Genomic DNA, 18,324 nt, shown 5'->3' with positions numbered 1-18,324 from the left:
GAACTGCTTTAGTTCAACCATGCAATATCCCAGGGTTTGTTTTGGTTTAACTTCTATCCTTGTATTTCTAGACGTCTGGGATAAAAGGCCGGTCTTCTGTTGACCTGGTTTACTCTACTGGTAAAACCAGGTAAATGGGGGCTCAACTCTTCTGTGACTGCAATTTGTAGGTTTGCATCATATAAAATTGTTCGCTCCTATACCACTCCCTCCCACATTTCTCTTGAAAAATAGTAACGAACGTATGAAATGACCCAAACGTTAGTCAATTTCAAATAGTAATTATCACATTGATTAAATTCTACAATAAATTGATATCTGTGATAATGGATATTACCTGTATTGTCAGGGGAAAAGTTCACGATTTTTTTGTACGGTTGTTTGACCAGGGGATTGTAGTTAACATTTAACCGCCTTCTGAGACGATTAACCATGTTGCTTAGTTGAGGACAGTTGGGTGACCTTGCTAAACAGACATAGATTTGGAAAAACCCGAAAACGAACCGTGTGTTTATTTCCCTCAAGGAGCACATATCACCTAGTAAAGTGTACGATCACAGCTCGGTCCTTATTTAAAGTCACTTGAAATATCCCCGGAACGCGATATTATTTTGACATGTTATGTATAATAAATTATACTTAAAATAAAATCTGGTAAACCCGTTAACGTTTCGGGAGTACATTGTAGTCACCATTTCTCGCCACATCATGTCGGTTAAGCATTGAACCACATCTCTTAAAATTGCTGGCCATGCACTGTTTTCGTAACAGATAGACTTAGTAGTTAATTAGGAAGCTTCTTGTCCAATTGTCCACCGAGCTGTCTCCCATTAGTCCGTAAACCTGCTGAAGATTGAAGTAATGATGAGTCGAGTGAGATGGGGGGTGGGGGGTGGAATGAAACGTACCAGAACAATGTTTCTTAGCAGTAACAATGATCCCACCAATTGCAGCCGTCTCGATGAGGAACTTTGCTTATCTTAGCAGAGTAATGCAGAAGTATGGGTTCCTGCATACTTAATTAAATATGAAGACTATAAAACAATCCCGTAGAGAAAAGAATGAGTATATTCAAATTTAAAGCACTTGGGATGAGCTATAAAAAGGCGTAACGGCGTGAACAAAGCACCAAGTATATATGCGGTACTACTTTTACAGAGCGGACTGGTTTGAGAGCCTCGCGACTGCTTCATTCTCACGTATCTGCGCTTTGCAACCAAGCAGTACCGGAAGCTCTCCGCAGAGTGGCTGGGCGACGGAGACGGATGGTGTTTTTTATCCAATTGCACGCTGTTACTCCCTCTCAGCCCGTGGCAATCAATCAGAGGACCTATGGAGAAAGGCGTTCGTGGCGGACGTTTGGTGACAGCATGTTAGACTGACTGGGTTTTCGTTTAATGTCTTTGAAGCTTCCGTGCTTGTTCCCGTTCCTGTGCTCGAGCGCTTCGCTGCCGGAGTAAGCGGTCACTCGGCCTCTACGGGTGAGTAATGGCCGGCGGTAACCACCGGTTATCCTCTTGGAGAAGCGAGGCCAGGGCCGTTTAAATGAGCAGCAATTTTGAGGCGTAAGCCAGGTTGATGTTAGGCCTAGAGGGAGAGGTGACGGTTGGATGCTACTGAAGAGTGTGGGTCAGTCAGTCGGAGCCAGGCAGTTGCGTCTACCATCAACTGTCAGTGGGAGGAGGGAACAACTCTTAAACTCTTAAACACCTTCGACTTCCTTAGCCGCATCATTGCTTTAATTATTTGCATTTCAATTGCTCAACATTCCTCTCTTCTCACTCTTTATTGTTACCAACTCGGTGTTAATCAGGAAACGTGAAAAACCAATGAAAATGTAGTTAAAATAGACCAAGTCCATTGGCAACAGCAAGGAAAAAATACCCTTTTCATTATGGCCACGACCTCTCTTGTCCACTAGTTTTAGCCTTGTCTTTAACTTTTTCTGTTACTCCCGACTGGTGCAGGTGATATTTAAAAACAAGGCCTGGTCTTGCTCATCATCACCATCGTAGCTAAATCTTAAATTGCTTTAAATTTGAAGTTTTGATTATTTTTTGTTCTATGTGGTTTGATGGAGCTATTGGCAGTTATAAATTCATTGTGATACAAGGCAGCATTTAAAAAAAGAGAAGATGGTGGTGTATGTTATGGTATGATGATGTGATCTGGTAAAGGTGCAGAATAAGGATAACAAATGAGGATTAGAATGTCTAGTAGTAAAAACATCCAGAAATTAATAACATGAATGAAATAAAATGTTTGTTCACTAATACAAGGGGCCAAACAGACAGATCTTTTCAATTAAAGACAAAATGAAAAAGTGACATTTCGGGTCAGGATCTTTCTCCTGCCTAACCCTCAAAGTTACTCAAGCATTTTGTTTTGCTCTGTAAATCATATGTATGTTGCCTGTTTCATCGCTTATTTTCTTGGAGGATTCAGGGTCCATTCTCGTTTCATGGTTTAGTGGTGATGGTGAGTGGGGAAAATGGCTAAGATGCTTGAGTCTCATTCTGAAGTATTTTGGCCGTCATGGTTTCAGTACAGTGTGTTAGTGACAATGTGAAATTGTTCTGTCATCACTTGAAATGTTTGAAGGTGCAATTTCAGGTGTTGCCTTTATACGCTTGTGATCCAAGCACATAAAAATCCTATGATGCTTTAGTACATTACTGGTATAATCCAAGCTGTGCATTATTACACTAAAATGCATTGGCTGAACTGACATTTTATTCCTCCAGAATATTGCCGTTTATAAAGCTTGAATATATATATTTTTGTATTTGTGACTGGTGACAAAACGATAGTTATCATTTTGGCGAAGTAGTGAATAGATGTATATCTGTCCTATAATTGTTTCCAATTCATTGAAGTAGAGCAATGGTGTACAGTAAGAGGTAGCGAATAAGAAGGAGGGTTGTTCTTGGTTGCATTTTAATTGGAGATATCGGATACATTGAGGAATAGTAGCTGTTTCTTTTCTACTTGATGTTGATAGTTATGGCAAAGCTCATGGAAGGGAAGATTAGTGTACTTCCGTGCATGTGACAATAATAAACCTACATCTGTGGGGTACAGATGAAGAAGCAGTGTTGCTTGCACAAGGTTTCTTTTTCTTGCTGAAAGCAACTCTTCCTCACCGCAGCTTTGTACTCTTGCGAAAGATTGGTACATGTCATTGTAGTTAGCTGATTAAGTAATGTCTAGATAACTAATTTGCATTAATATCAGATTCTACATGGTTGTATATTGCAGCTCGATCTTTGCCTTTGACTTAATTTAAAAAATATCTTTATTCCTTGCTAGACTCAAGACCTGCTGCGTTCCTCCAGCAGTTTGTGTCTTATTCTTTATTCCTTGCTACCTGTGTAATAAATGCAGCTTTTTGTTTTGTTTAAGCTACCAGAAGCATATTTGTCATTGTTTTTTGGTTTTAAACAAAGTATTCAGGAATAAGGAGCATTTATTCTCATGTTCACTGCTCAAGAATGAATGGTTGGGTTTTGTGAACATTTGTGGCAGTAATTTCAATGGATACAGTAAATGTTGCATTTTTAGTGAAGAAAAAATGATGCTCGAAAGTTTACATTTTGATATTTTGGAGCAATGTTGACGTACATGAACAAAGTTTATACATTAAATGTAGTTATAAATTAAATTCATTATGATATTGGGCATAGTGTTTTCTCATTTAACTTGTGTTATCAGTGTCCTTTGATAGAGAAATTTAGGCATGCACAATCATTTTTTTCAGTAAAATGTTTGAGTGAAGGTGAGAGATTTAGTGAACTCAATAATAATTGAAATTCTAAATGTCGGATTGCGAGCAGTAATTTAGACACCATACTGATATGTATGGGACAGTCCACCTACTCAAGAGAAATAGACATTAGTTACCATGGTGTGCCTGAGACCTGTAGGCGTAATCCTTGGTGTATTGCTTGATAGATTTATTTCACTTCGGGACGGTAGATAACATAAGTATACCTTGTGAGTAAATATAGTCTTTAATTAACTAGTAGATAGATGTTATGAATAGGACTGTGGGATAGGAAGCCAAATGCAAGTATGTTTAATTTGTATAAGAAAATAACTGCAGATGCTGGTACAAATCGATTTATTCACAAAATGTTGGAGTAACTCAGCAGGTCAGGCAGCATCTCGGGAGAGAAGGAATGGGTGACGTTTCGGGTCGAGACCCTTCTTCAGACTGATGTCAGGGGGGCGGGACAAAGGAAGGATATAGGTGGAGACAGGAAGATAGAGGGAGATCTGGGAAGGAGGAGAGGAAGGGAGGGACAGAGGAACTATCTAAAGTTGGAGAAGTCGATGTTCATACCGCTGGGCTGCAAACTGCCCAGGTGAAATATGAGGTGCTGTTCCTCCAATTTCCGGTGGGCCTCACTATGGCACTGGAGGAGGCCCATGACAGAAAGGTCAGACTGGGAATGGGAGGGGGAGTTGAAGTGCTCGGCCACTGGGAGATCAGTTTGGTTAATGCTGACCGAGCGCAGGTGTTCAGCGAAGCGATTGCCGAGCCTGCGCTTGGTTTCGCCGATGTAAATAAGTTGACATCTAGAGCAGCGGATGCAATAGATGAGGTTGGAGGAGGTGCAGGTGAACCTTTGTCTCACCTGGAAAGACTGTTTGGGTCCTTGGATGGAGTTGAGGGGGGAGGTAAAGGGACAGGTGTTGCATCTCGTGCGGTTGCAGGGGAAAGTGCCCGGGGTTGGGGTGGTTTGGGTAGGAAGGGACGAGTGGACCAGGGAGTTACGGAGGGAACGGTCTCTGCGGAACGCAGAGAGGGGAGGGGATGGGAAGATATGGCCAGTGGTGGGGTCCCGTTGTAGGTGACGGAAATGTTGGTGGATGATATGTTAGATCCGCTGGCTGGTGGGGTGGAAGGTGAGAACGAGGGGGATTCTGTCCTTGTTGCGAGTGGGGGGAGGGGGAGCAAGAGCGGAGCTGCGGGATGTAGAAGAGACCCTAGTGAGAGCCTCATCTATAATGGAGGAGGGGAAGCCCCGTTTTCTGAAGAACGAGGACATCTCGGAAGCCCTAGTGTGAAACACCTCATCCCGGGCGCAGATGCGGCATAGACGGAGGAATTGGGAGTAGGGGATAGACTTTTTGCAGGGGACCGGGTGGGAAGAAGTGTAGTCCAGATAGCTGTGCAAGTCAGTGGGTTTATAGTAAATGTCCATCACTAGTCTGTCTCCTGTGATGGAGATGGTGAGGTCCAGAAACGGGAGGGAGATGTCGGAGATAGTCCAGGTATATTTAAGGGCAGGATGGAAATTGGAGGTGAAGTGTATGAAGTCGGTGAGTTCTGCATGGGTGCAAGAGGTAGCACCAATGCAGTCGTCGATGTAGCAGAGGTAGAGTTCGGGGATGGGGCCAGTGTACGTCTGGAACAGGAATTGTTCGACGTACCCGACAAAGAGGCAGGCATAGCTAGGGCCCATGCGAGTGCCCATAGCTAAGCCTCTGGTTTGGAGGAAGTGGGAGGAGTCAAAGGAGAAGTTGTTGAGGGTAAGAACCAGCTCTGCTAGGCGGAGGAGAGTGTTGGTCGATGGGGATTGGCTGGTTCTACGGTCGAGGAAGAAACGGAGGGCTTTGAGACCATCCTTGTGGGGGATGGAAGTGTAGAGTGACTGGATAATTTTAATTTGGACAAATGTAATATGTTTAATTTGTGTACTGTTCTTGCAATAAAGCTTTATTTAAAAAAAAAACAACATTATTTGGTAAGTTGCTGTATGCATGTGACAATATATTCAGGAGATAGATGTCAATATTAGCTAAAATGTGTAGGAAGGAAATGCAAATGCTGGTTTACACCGAAGATAGGCACAAAATGCTTGAGTAACTCTGCGGGTCAGGCAGCATCTTGAGAAAAGGAATAGGTGACGTTTTGGGTCGAGATCCTCCTTCAGACCTGCTCAGTCTGAAGAAGGGTCATGACCCGAAATGTACAGTGAAAGGTTTTTGTTGCATGCTAACCAGTCATTGTCAAGATAACAATGTAACAAGATAACGGGCGGCACGGTGGCGCAGCGGTAGAGTTGCTGCCTTACAGCAAATGCAGCGCCGGAGACTGTTTTGATCCTGACTACGGGTGCTGTACTGTAAGGAGTTTGTACGTTCTCCCCGTGACCTGCGTGGGTTTTCTCCGAGATCTTCGGTTTCCTCCCACACTCCAAAGACGTACAGGTATGTAGGTTAATTGACTGGGTAAATGTAAAAATTGTCCCTAGTGTGTGTAGGATAGTGTTAATGTGCGGGGATCGCTGGGCGGTGCGGACTTGGTGGCCCGAAAAGGCCTGTTTCCGCGCTGTATCTGAAATATAATATAAAATATGAAACACATGATTGCAATCGATCCATTTACACTGTATAGATACATGATAAGGGAATAAAGTTCAATGCAAGGTAAAGCCAGCAAAGTCTGATCAAGGATAGTCTGACAGTCATCAATGAGGTAGATAATAGTTTTTCTGTTGATGCAGTGAAATTTCAGTGTTTGTAAATTAGTGAAATGTTATGGATACTTTAAAGAAATGTTGCGAGCTAATTTGTTTTAGGATGGATTTGTATATATTCTCCTGTCTGGGAGTGATTTTTTTTCCCCTAAACGATTTGTTTGTGTGCTTTATTTATTTAAACATTGTGAAGAACTAGATACCTTGTTAACATGCTGATCAATTTTGCTTCCGTAAACAAACTGTATATAGTTTTTACTCGTATTTTAGCTTACAAGTGGTACTTTGATGTTTTACACCCTCTGATCTTGCTAAGATAAATTAGTTCTATAGAGTAGTGAGTCTGATACTTTTCTGTGCATTTCAGTTGTTCATCTTAATTCTATGACACCATTTGTCCCAAAATTTGGGGATAATGAAACATATGTACTAGAAGATTGAAACCCTTTGAGGATTTAACTGGGAGAAACAGTAGATGTCGTGTTTGGAATTTTCAGAAGGCCTTACACATTAGAGGCTAATATGGAAAATTAAAGCACAGGTTATATTCTTGACTGAAAATTAGGTGACAGATAGGAAACAGAATAGGAAAACATTGATCTTTTTTCAGGATAAGAAGTAGAGTATAGTGGGGTAGCACAGGGATCAGAGCTTGGGCATTAGCTATTCATAATATGCGTGGATGGGGGAACAAAATGTAATAGTTCTAAGTTTATTGTTGACATAACTGGGTGGGGATGTGAGGAAGATCCAAAGAGGCATCGGGGAAAATTAGACAAGTTGAGTCAGTGGGCCAATATATAACCGGTTCAGTATTGAAGAGAATGTTAAGTTATCCAATTCAATAGGGAAAAACACAAGGGCAGAGTATTATTTAAATTGTGAGAAATTGGGAAATGTTAATGTGAACATGGACCTAGATGTCCTTCTACAGCAATCACTGAAAACAGCAAGCAGTTAATAATACAAATTGTATGTTGTCCTTTGAGTACATTGGTGCAGCTGTCTTCCTAGATTTTCTATTGGACATTGGTGAGATAACATCTTGAATTTTGTGTGCTATTTCGGTCTTCACTAAGGGAGGATATACTTGCCCAGAGGGATGTAGCAAAGGTTGATTGGACTAATTCCTAGCATCATAGATTTTTTTACATGAAGAGAAATTGGGTCCAAAGACCTGTATTCACTGGAGTTTGGTAGAATGAGAGGGGATCTCATTGAAACACACAACATTCTGACAGGACTCGACAGATGGGATGTGAAGATGATGTTTCCCTATCTCGAGTGGTCTAGCACGTGGAGTAGTCATAGTCTCTGGATATCAGGTAGAATAGTTAGGACTGAGGTGAGGAGAAATTTCTTCACTCTGGGTGGTGTTCCTGTTCTCTACCGCTTACAGCTCTGAAGGCAAATAGTTGAATTATTTAAGAAGGAAATATATTTCAAGATACAAAGGTCACTGAGCTATATGGGAGATAGGGACTATGCTACTGAGACAGAAAGACTGTATTCAATGGCAGAGTGTCCTTGATGGGATGAATGGTCTACCTCATTTTCTGTGTTATTAATTCTGAAATGATAATTGTACTAATGATAATAGCTGAAATATTAATTGTACTAAACAAAAGTAGAAAATTCTGGTGAGGCAACAATGATGTTAGCATCCAAAATATCCTGAACGAGAGTTTACACATTGGTCTTTCTCTTAACAGATGCCTTCTTATGTGTATTTCTAGTGTTCTAAGTTTAACTGAAATAGTTAAACTGGATCTTAAAGTTGTAAAGTTCTAAATAACTAATAATGCATGATTTGTTAAGAGGAGAGATTCTCAGTGTAGCTAAGAAATAATTATTGGCATTGCACTTGCTTATCATGCATTATTACTGTTTAACCTGCTTGGGCAGTCCCTTAGTTTTGAGGAAGACTTGTTCCACTTCAGTTCTGTGAGTTCGAGGGTGGCTACTTGAGGTAACGTGGAACAACAGACTTTTCAAAAGATGAGTGCAGGAGGGGCTGAAGGGCTGGGTAATTGTGAAATGATGTACTCCTTCTGCCACTTATGAAGCTTTTTTTGTCGCTTCTTTCTTGATATTCTTTCTTGTCTCTTTCTTTATATTCTTTGTTGGTTCTTTCACCTTTATGGTGCTTTCACACTTCAGTTTAATAGTAATCTGGTGCTGCATGCAAGTGTTTGTATGATACTGATTGCAGGTGGTATTCTTTGAGTAAATGTAGGATGTTAATTGTTAATCTAATATGAGAGCTTTTCAAATTTTTTTTAAAGCAAAAATCTGAGTTACTTTGAAGAAATAATTTAGAAAGTCCAGATGCTCAAGAAATATTGATGAATAGATTGTCAGGCCCCTTCATTTATCTCAGAAGACACAAAATGGTGGAGTAAATCAGTGGGTCCGGCAGCATCTTGGGAGAACATGGATAGATCACGTTTTGGGTAGGAACCCTTCTTCAGACTGAATGTAGGCATTAAAATAAAGTCCGTCCTTCCTCCTCCCCTTCCCCCTCCCCACCAACTATAATCAACCTGAAGAAGGGTCTTGACTTGAAATGTCACCTATCCTTGTGCTCCAGATATGCAGCCTGATCTACTGAGTTGCTCCAGCACTTTGTCTTCTTTTGTAAACCAGCATCTGTTCCTGTTGTTTCTACACTTCATTTTCTAGCCTGATACCAAAGTCCCAAACTGGCATCATCACTACCGACTAAAGTCAAGGAAGGGTCAAGAATGTTTAATTGTCATCTGCATCGTAACTGGAGACATAAAAATCTTACTTGCTGCAGTTTTACTGGCACTTTAAATGCAATAACACAAATAAATATACAGTTATCATTCACTCTAGGTAAATCAGACATGATAGCGCAAGCCAAAGTACAAAGTGTAACCTTAAGGGAAAGTCCATAGTAAGTCAGTGCTAGGGTAGGGTTGTGGTTACAGTTATACAGGGTGGTTTAGGAAGCTGATGGTTGATAGGAAGAAACAGTTTTGGAACTCAAAGCAACGGTTCTCAACTCCTGTACCTTCTTGATGGTAATGAGATGAAAGCAAAATGGTGGTGTGGATCTTTAATATTAGCTGCTTTCTTGAGGCAGTGTGTCCTGTAGATCCTTTCAATGGTGGGGAGGTTGGTGCCCAATTCTTGGTATTTTCTGGTCCATGACAGCTGATGGTGAAGAACCTTTCAGATGGTATTGAGAACCTAATCTATGTATTGGCAATGGAAAGGGCTTACTACGTCTCAAACTGCCCATCCCATCTGGTACCTGCCCCCATGTTGGCCTCATTGGCCATCTCAGCCTACCGCTGGAGTGGAAGAAAGTTCTACTTGATCCTAGGGACTGCCTAAAAAGACCTTTAAATAGTACATTATATTTGCTATGTTTCAATCTTGGGAAACAATTCAGCAATGTATGAAATTTTGGAAGATAACAATTTGGAAGTTAACTGCTTGGCTTACCAGTTGGCAGATCTTACAAATTTATCAGGTTTCAGTTATATTATTTTCATTTTTTATCCTACGAATGATAATTTTGTTGAGCTCCTCATTTGTTCTTTACTTACAACACGAACAGAAAATGTTGGAAATACACAGTAGTTCAGATCCCATCAACAGGAATCAAAATAGGCTAATATTTCTTTAAAATAGTAGCACCCATGCATCATTAACATACTCCTTAATGTTACAGCTTGTTCTGTGTAGAATTTTGGTTGTGTGGGTGTCTTTTTTTATGTCCAATTTATTTGACAAAATTATGCTTCTTTGGTCTCTATAAAGTAAAACTAAGTTGACATTGTGCACATGTTCAAAATGATTTAAATTCAAAACTCCCCGGGATCATCTTCAGGGAATCTCACATGCACACTATGATATGAAGGGAAAGAGCTGTGGCATCAGGAATGATAACAGGGAGTGGATGAAAGATGTTGATATAAATCGATGTGGAACAAGGACCTATACCTTTTTCAAAACTGTGGTACAACACAAATCAAATTAGATTGTTCTCTTTCATTCAAAGTGTAAGAAGTTGTGTGGGACAAAACTTTTTTCCGTTTCCTTCCTTAAAAGTCAGCTTCCATTGGGGTGGATTTGCTGGAATATTCTAAAAATGCCTATTTGATCATTGATTGGAGTGTGTTCATTTAATTTCAAATGTATTTAATGCAATCTTAACAAAGCTCACAAAGATTAGGGTACTCAAGATAATGGAATTAAGGTAGAGGCGGTATTGAGTCCAAGGAATTAGGGTATAGGTAAGGTTGGTTATCTGTAGCCTTGTGTCTGACAGTGTCGGTTTTGTGTGTGATCATCTTGCATTTTTGCGACATCCTTGTGACACACCTGTTCTCCAAATGCATTGAGATTGTTTTCTTGCCATTGAATCAAATGTTGCTTAGCCATTTCTGTGATGTAGCTGGTGTGAAAGTTTTGTGTACACAAAAATAATTTATGCGTAGGTATTTTGCACTCCTGAGATCTGGAGTGGAAGCAACTCATCCTCTATCCTGGGAAAACTTAAATCTGGTGAATAGAGTTGCTATTGGTTTATTGCTGTCATATGTAGGAGATACAGTGGAAAAGCTTTGCTTTGCATGCGATTTAGGTAAATCATACCTTACAAGATTGCAATCAAACCATACAAGGGCACAAATAGCAAAGGGATAGAGTACAGAATATAGTGTTACAGCTACAGAGAAAGTGCAGGTTAAAAAAATGTTCAAGGACCGTAACAAAGTATTTTGGGAGATCAGGAATACATCAGTCTGATAGCAGCGTGGAAAAAATGTTCTTGAAACTAGTGGTACATGCAAAATATGAGCAGTACATTCGTGCCCCACTAAACAATATCAGAGAGTCAAACAGCTTGGAAACAGGCTCTTTGGCCCAACTCATCCATGCTAACCAAGGTGTCCCATTTAACCAAGTAGTTGTAACACGAGAACCACATAAACTTTTTTGAATACTGGAGACTAATTAAATGAACTTGTAGATTAGACAAGAATTATAATGAACCTGTACTCATTTAACAAGAATGTGTGTTCTTCCGGTCGATAGATAGCAAAGAGGAACTTAAGCCCTGTGAGATTTTAGTTTACACTAATTAAAATTAGTCAAACAAACTTAATTCTCATAACAGGAATTTAAATGTAAATATTTAGCTTGCTAAATGTTCAAGCAATTAACTTTACCACATTTGATTTTTGTTCATTGAGATGTTAATCTAATTCATATGATCTAATTACTGCCGCGACTTATTTTCATCTTTCACCTGCGCTCACTTGAAATTTTAAAGCAAGTGGTACTGCGTGCCTGTCCCTCTTAGCCTGGTGGGGCTCATCAATGCTAGGTTTACAACAGAATTTCCTGATAATTATATCTTGGGAATAGTCATGAAACACGGTGTTCTTTGGTCTAGTAAGATTGTATTACTTGTGTGAGGTCCAATATTTTTTTACTAAATCCCAGTTGAAGTGCAAATGAAATATTGATATGGATATTGTAGTTTACATTTCATGTGCATAATTTTCATATTTTTAAACCATTCAGAATGACATTTTTAATATGTAGAAACAAAGAACTGGAGATGCTGATCACCACACGGAATGAACACAGTGCTGGAGTAACTCAACAGGTCAGGCAGCATTTTTGGAAAACATAGCTAGGTGACGTTTGGGTCGAGACTTTTCAGACTCGGTTTGAAGAAGCGTCTCAACCTAAAAAGTCTCCTAACCAGGTTCTCCAGACATGCTGCCTGACCTGAGTTATTCCAGCCTTTGTGTCTTTTTATGGTATTCTTAATATCTTGGTAGTGGCTCCAAACCTAAACGTCAGATATTTAAAATCCTAGTTAGAAAAAACTGGTTGAAAGAAAATAATTCTGAAGTGACATACAGCAAGCTGCTCTTTGCCCCATTTCTGGGCAAGAAAAAAAACAATTTTACAACTGTTATCTTTACTAACTTGCAGGTTTCAATAAGAGACAATAGGTGCAGGAGTAGGACATTCAGCCCTTCGAGCCAGCACTGCCATTCACCATGATCATGGCTGATCATCCACAATTAGTACCCCATTTCTGCCTTCTCCCCATATCCCTTTACTCTGCTATCATTAAGAGCTCTATCTAACTGTCTCTTGAAAGCATCCAAGGAATTGGCCTCCACTGTCTTCTGAGGCAAAGAGTTCCACAGCTTCACAACTCCCTGAGTGAAATGTTTTTTCCTCATCTCCGTTCTAAATGGCCTACCCCTTATTCTTAAACTGTGGCCCCTGGTTCGGGACTCCCCAACATGGAACATGTTTCCTGCTTCTAGGGTGTCCAATCCCTTAATAATCTTATATGTTTCAATAAGATCCCCTCTTATCCTTCTAAATTCCAGAGTATACAAGCCTAGTCGCTCCAGTCTTTCAACATACGACAGTCCCGCCATTCCGGGAATTAACTTTGTGAACCTACGCTGCGCTCCCTCAATAGCAAGAATATCCTTCCTCAAATTTGGAGATCAAAACTACGCACAATACTCCAGGTGTGGTCTCACTACAGAACAACTGTACAACTGCAGAAGGACCGCTTTTCTCCTATACTCAACTCCTCTTGTCATGAAGGCCAACATGCCATTAGCTTTCTTCACTGCCTGCTGTACCTGCATGCTTAATTTCAGTGACTGATGAACTAGGACACCCAGATCTCGTTGTACTTCCCCTTTTCCTGAGTTGACACCATTCAGATAATAATCTGCCTTCCTGGTCTTGCCACCAAACTGGATAACCTCACGTTATCCACATTAAACTGCATCTGCCATGCATCTGCAGTTGTTTAGGGTTTCCTTGATGTTGCAAGTATGTCTGTATTTTTGGAAATTATTAGAAATCTCTCACCTGCAAATACTTTGAAGTTGTGCTTAGAGATTGAGTTTGCTGTGTCATAACTGTCTCCTGGATCCAAACCTGTATTTCTCCTTTTTCAAAACAGATTTGTAAACGTTCAAATGAACAACAAAAATAGACAATTACAATTTTAAAGATTTTGTTCATCTGATTTGTTTGGTAGGTGGTGGGGTGGGTGTAAATCAAACACAGTAATAATCTCTATCTTGCTCTGATAGGTGGTAATTGGTTCACTTTTAAACTATTTTAACTAAGGTTAGTTGAAGTGTTTGATACTTCATTGTATTGAAAATGGTTCATGCTTTTTCTCTCGCACCCCCCACAACACTCTCCCTTGGCCTTATACAGTTTCTAAAGCTTATAGGCATGAAAGAAAAGTTATAAACTGTGTAATGAGAATACTATTTTTCTTGGGGACTCAAGCATTTTAAATAAACTACGTTTTACATGAAAGCCTGAAATTAAGCAAACAGGAAGAAAATTTCAGAAATATTTCAAGGTATATCAGTCTTGGTCAATTGTGTGTTGTGTGATTAGGTATGTTGCACTTGCTCAAATGTATAAAATGTTACATTTCAGTCATGAATTGAGATGGAAAGCATAAACCAATGTGCTTTTAGGAGCAGCTGATGCCTTTAGGTAAAAACTAATTAAGACGACAAAATCCCGAGGGACCATTTAATGTTTACAATTAATATTATTGTCTAATATGTTGTTAAATGAATATTTAAATTTTGTTTTAATCGTGCACAAATTAGTTTAGTTCAAAATAAGAATTGGTAAAAAATAATAGCAGTAATTAAAATTACAATAAAATTCATTGGCTAGCTTTCATTTATATAAAGTTGTAGGTATTGTGTATGTTGCAGGGTTTGAAAATGGATATGAGGCCTGAGACGTGGGAAATGAAGGGAAGCATATTTTTTTCATTCATATCATGGGATATGGATATTGCTGCCATTTACCTCTCGTCCTTAAATTGCCCATGAAGTGAGGAGGCAGTTCAGGGATAACACTGGCAGATGAGTCAGGAGTAACGAAGATGGCAAATTTTCTATATGGCCCAGATTTAAGGACAATAGTGATCTTGATGGGTTTTCGTTATTATCTGGTAGTTTCATGCTTGCCATTACTGATATTAACTTTAAATAGATTTATTTAATTTAAAATTAATTTGAATTCAGCCGATGTCACGATTGAATTTGAACTTTTATTTTTGCATCTAGGGTTCTGGATCTGGTCACTGCACCCCATAAATGCCATATATAACAATGTCACCCTGTAGAACAGGATAAATTGAATATCAAATAGATGTTGTTGGAAATAATTAAATATTATTTGGAAAGAAGCAAATTACAATTGGTTGCAGTATTTACCTGCATTTAGCCTCCGAGGAAAGATGTTGCATTGTTGGTATCTTGTACAATCTGGGGTTCTAACTTCAAGTTTATTAATAACAGTATAACAAAATAATAGATAAAACTGGAATGGCTGTGCAGTCTTTTTTAATAGAAAAAAACATTTACTAAAGCATTGCAAAACTTTTAAGAACTGAATGCTCTGACAGAAAATGGCGATAATGGAGCATGCTCTCTTTGTATCTGGATATGTATTGTATTTTGTTGTATCTGTTCTGCAGAAGCTACTGGAGAATGTTTAACACAGTCGGTCACGGGTAGAATTGATTTATTTTAAGGAGAAAGTATTTTTGGGCATTTGCAGTATGTTATCTCTGGCCCCAATTGTTGATCTTGTAAACAACCATTCCCTATTCATCTTTGTGAAACTTGCAAGTAAGTTTTACTCTCTGGGTGAAAAAGTTGTTCCTCATCTAGGTCTGAAATAGCTTACCCCTGGTTCTGGACTCCTCCAACACCGGGAAATTTTTTCCTGCATCTAGCCTGTCCAGTCCCTTAATAATTTTATGTTTCTTCTGAGGTCCCCTCTCATCCTTCTAAATTTCAGTGAATATAAGCCCAGTCGATCCATTCTTTCATCATGTGTCAGTCCCGTCATCCTGGGAATTAACTTGATGAACCTATGCTGCACTCCCTCAATAGCAAGAATGTCCTTCCTCAAACTAGGAGACCAAAACTGCACACAATACTCCAGGTGCGGTCTCACCTGGGCCCTGTACAACTGCAGTAGGACCTCCTTGTTCTTATACTCAAAGCCTTTCGCTATGAAGACCAACATGCCATTTGCTTTTTCCACTGCCTGCTATACCTACATGCTTACTTTCAGTAACTGATGTACAAGGACACCCAGGTCTCATTGCACCTCCCCTTTTCCTAATCTGACACTATTCAGATAATAATCTGCCGCTTTGTTCTTGCCATCAAAGTGGATAACCTCACATTTATCCACATTATACTGCATCTGACATGCATCTGCTCACTCACCCAACCTATTCAAGTCACCTTGCAGTCTCATAGCATCCTCCTCGCAGCTCACACTGCCACCCAGCTTTCACCCGTAAACTTGGAGATTTTACATTTAATTCCTTTGTCTAAATTGTTTCCCCCGTCTTATTGTCATATGTTTCGAAACGGAACATTGAAATTCCTACTTGTAGCATAGTACACCATAATAAACAGCAAAACAGAAGTTTGGTATGCATTAGAGAGGGGAAATTGGAGTGGAGTGGCAGTTGGATTGCTCTTGCCCAGAGCATGATATGGCATTGATGTGTAAATGTCTACCTCCTTGCTGAACCATTCTGTGAAATGGAAATGAATATTATTAAATTTGCATCAAATGTCCCCAGCTATGATTAAAGGCAGGTTATTGAGGAGACAGCTGTAGGTTGTTGGGAATGGGCCACTGTCCTGAGGAATTCTCATGAGCTAGAATGACTGATTAACAACAACTTTTTTTAGAGGTAAGACTCCAACCATTAAGTGCTTTCCCCTTGATGTATGCTGACTTCAGGGCTTGATGCCATAGTATGTGGATCACAAATTTCTCATTGGAGAAATGTCATTAATTTTATCATATTCCACATGCTGGTACTCGGAGAGGCTCAAAGTCTGAGTATAGATCCGTGGATTGCTTCTTGATAATGACAACTGTTTGCTCTATGTTGAAATTATTTTTTTTAAATGTGCTTTTGTCTACTTTTGTTTCCTGCTCCATCTGGCCTTGTAATTATCTGCCAACTTTCCCGATATCAATTTATCCAGCAATCACTTTTTGAGGTTGGTCACTTGCAAACCATAAAAAAATTATTCTCCTAGCCTCCCTTTTTGTTAAGCTTGGTTTGTTTTCTTTCAGAAAGAAGATGGGTAATGGTGCTGTGTGAAAGTTATTTCAAATCATAAAGCATCTAGAAAAATAAACTGTTCCCATTGACAAATCGTCCAGAAGGTGAGGACAGGCTATGAAGGCAAAAGAGCAAAAAGTGATACAAGGGGAAAAAGGTTCACAACAAATGCTTAGGATCAGGAACTTGGTGATAGAATGGGTTGTGGAAGCAAATTTTATCACTGGGTTTGAAAGGAAACTGAACAAATAATTGACTAAGAAATTTGCAGTGGTGAGGAAAATGGGGCTAACAGGATTATTCTCGCATGGTCTTGTGCACTGGAACCTTTCCATGCATCTGTGAGCAGGATCAATACACATCAACAGGGCTGCATCTTTGCATGATGCATTTTCCATTCGCTATTAGTAAGTAATTTCACTTTGTATACAATAGGGTAACGGGTCTAATTGCATTGGTATTCGAATGTAATCATGCTCAGAAAAGCAGCATGGTTTTCTGCATTATTACTATGAGAGGTTCTTAATCAGCTTGTGCAATTGCTGGTCCACATATTAAGCAGGCTATTTCTGAAAATCTTCACAACGGTACATGTTCCTTTATGCTTTAAGGTTGTTTGGGGTTGTGTAATTTTAATGCTTATTTAATGCTTTTATTGTTGGACTGTGGGTGACTGAATTTCGTCCAATATTGGATGACAAATAAAGCTATCTTGAATCTTGAATCTTGAAAAAAAGACACAAAGTGCTGGAATACCTCTGGGTCAGGCAGCATCTCTGTGGATAATGTTTTGAGTTGGGATCTTTCTTTAGACTGATTGTAAGGGGGGGAGGGGGGGGGGGGGAGGTAAGAATTCTGGAATTGCAAGGTGTGACAAAGCCTGCAATTAATAGGTTGATTTATTCACAAAATGCTGGAGTAACTCAGCAGGTCAGGCAGCATCTCGGGAGAGAAGGAATGGGTGACGTTTCGGGTCGAGACCCTTCTTCAGACTGATGTCGGGGGTGGGACAAAGGAAGGATATAGGTGGAGACAGGAAGATAGAGGGAGATCTGGGAAGGAGGAGGGGAAGGGAGGGACAGAGGAGCTATCTGAAGTTGGAGAAGTCGACGTTCATACCACCGGGCCGCAAACTGGTTGATACAGGCAAGGGGTTGGGGGGGGGGGGGGGGGTTGATAGGCAGGAACAGCAGATGTTGGTTTAAACTGAAGATAGACACAAAATGCTGGAGTAACTCAGCGGGACAGACAGCATCTCTGGAGAGAAGGAATGGGTGATGTTTCAGGTTGAGATCCTTCTTCAGACTAGTCAGGGGAAAGTTAAACGGGAGATATACTTCTACGTTGTAAGATTATTGCAGAATTCATGGGCTCTTTTTAAATCCCAATTACAGATGACAAATTTTGAATGGAAATTTTGAAAAATTCATTTTTCAGGAGTTGAGCATTAGTGCCAAACATCCCTAATTGCCCTTGAACTGAGTGGCTTCCTTAGTAATTTTCGAGGATGTTTAAGAGTCAACTACTTTGAGTCTTTTAAGGACATTAGCTCCTCCTCTCTTGTTAGTGCCCTGCTATAAAAGTCTTTATCTTCACCAGAACACCATGGCAAATGGAACTTCTTATTTCCCACCAATGTTCAATTTTGATTTGTGAAAATATTCTAATCTACTATTG

At 39.9% G+C, this 18,324-nt stretch overlaps 1 protein-coding gene across 1 annotated transcript in view; it reads left to right on the top strand.

Moving 5' to 3' along the window:
- The first annotated feature begins 1,279 nt into the window (after positions 1-1,279).
- kdm4b (lysine (K)-specific demethylase 4B) overlaps positions 1,280-18,324 on the top strand; it is a 268,277-nt gene continuing 251,232 nt past the window's right edge. Inside the window, exon 1 of the mRNA XM_078424193.1 lies at positions 1,280-1,481. The gene's annotated coding sequence lies outside the window, so the exon portion shown is untranslated. The remainder of the gene's footprint in view (positions 1,482-18,324) is intronic.

This window comes from Rhinoraja longicauda, chromosome 28 (genome assembly GCF_053455715.1).
Source record: "Rhinoraja longicauda isolate Sanriku21f chromosome 28, sRhiLon1.1, whole genome shotgun sequence".
Classification (NCBI taxonomy): domain Eukaryota; kingdom Metazoa; phylum Chordata; class Chondrichthyes; order Rajiformes; family Arhynchobatidae; genus Rhinoraja; species Rhinoraja longicauda.
The sequence above is the reverse complement of the archived record's forward strand: the minus strand, read 5'-3'. Positions and strand labels throughout refer to the sequence as shown.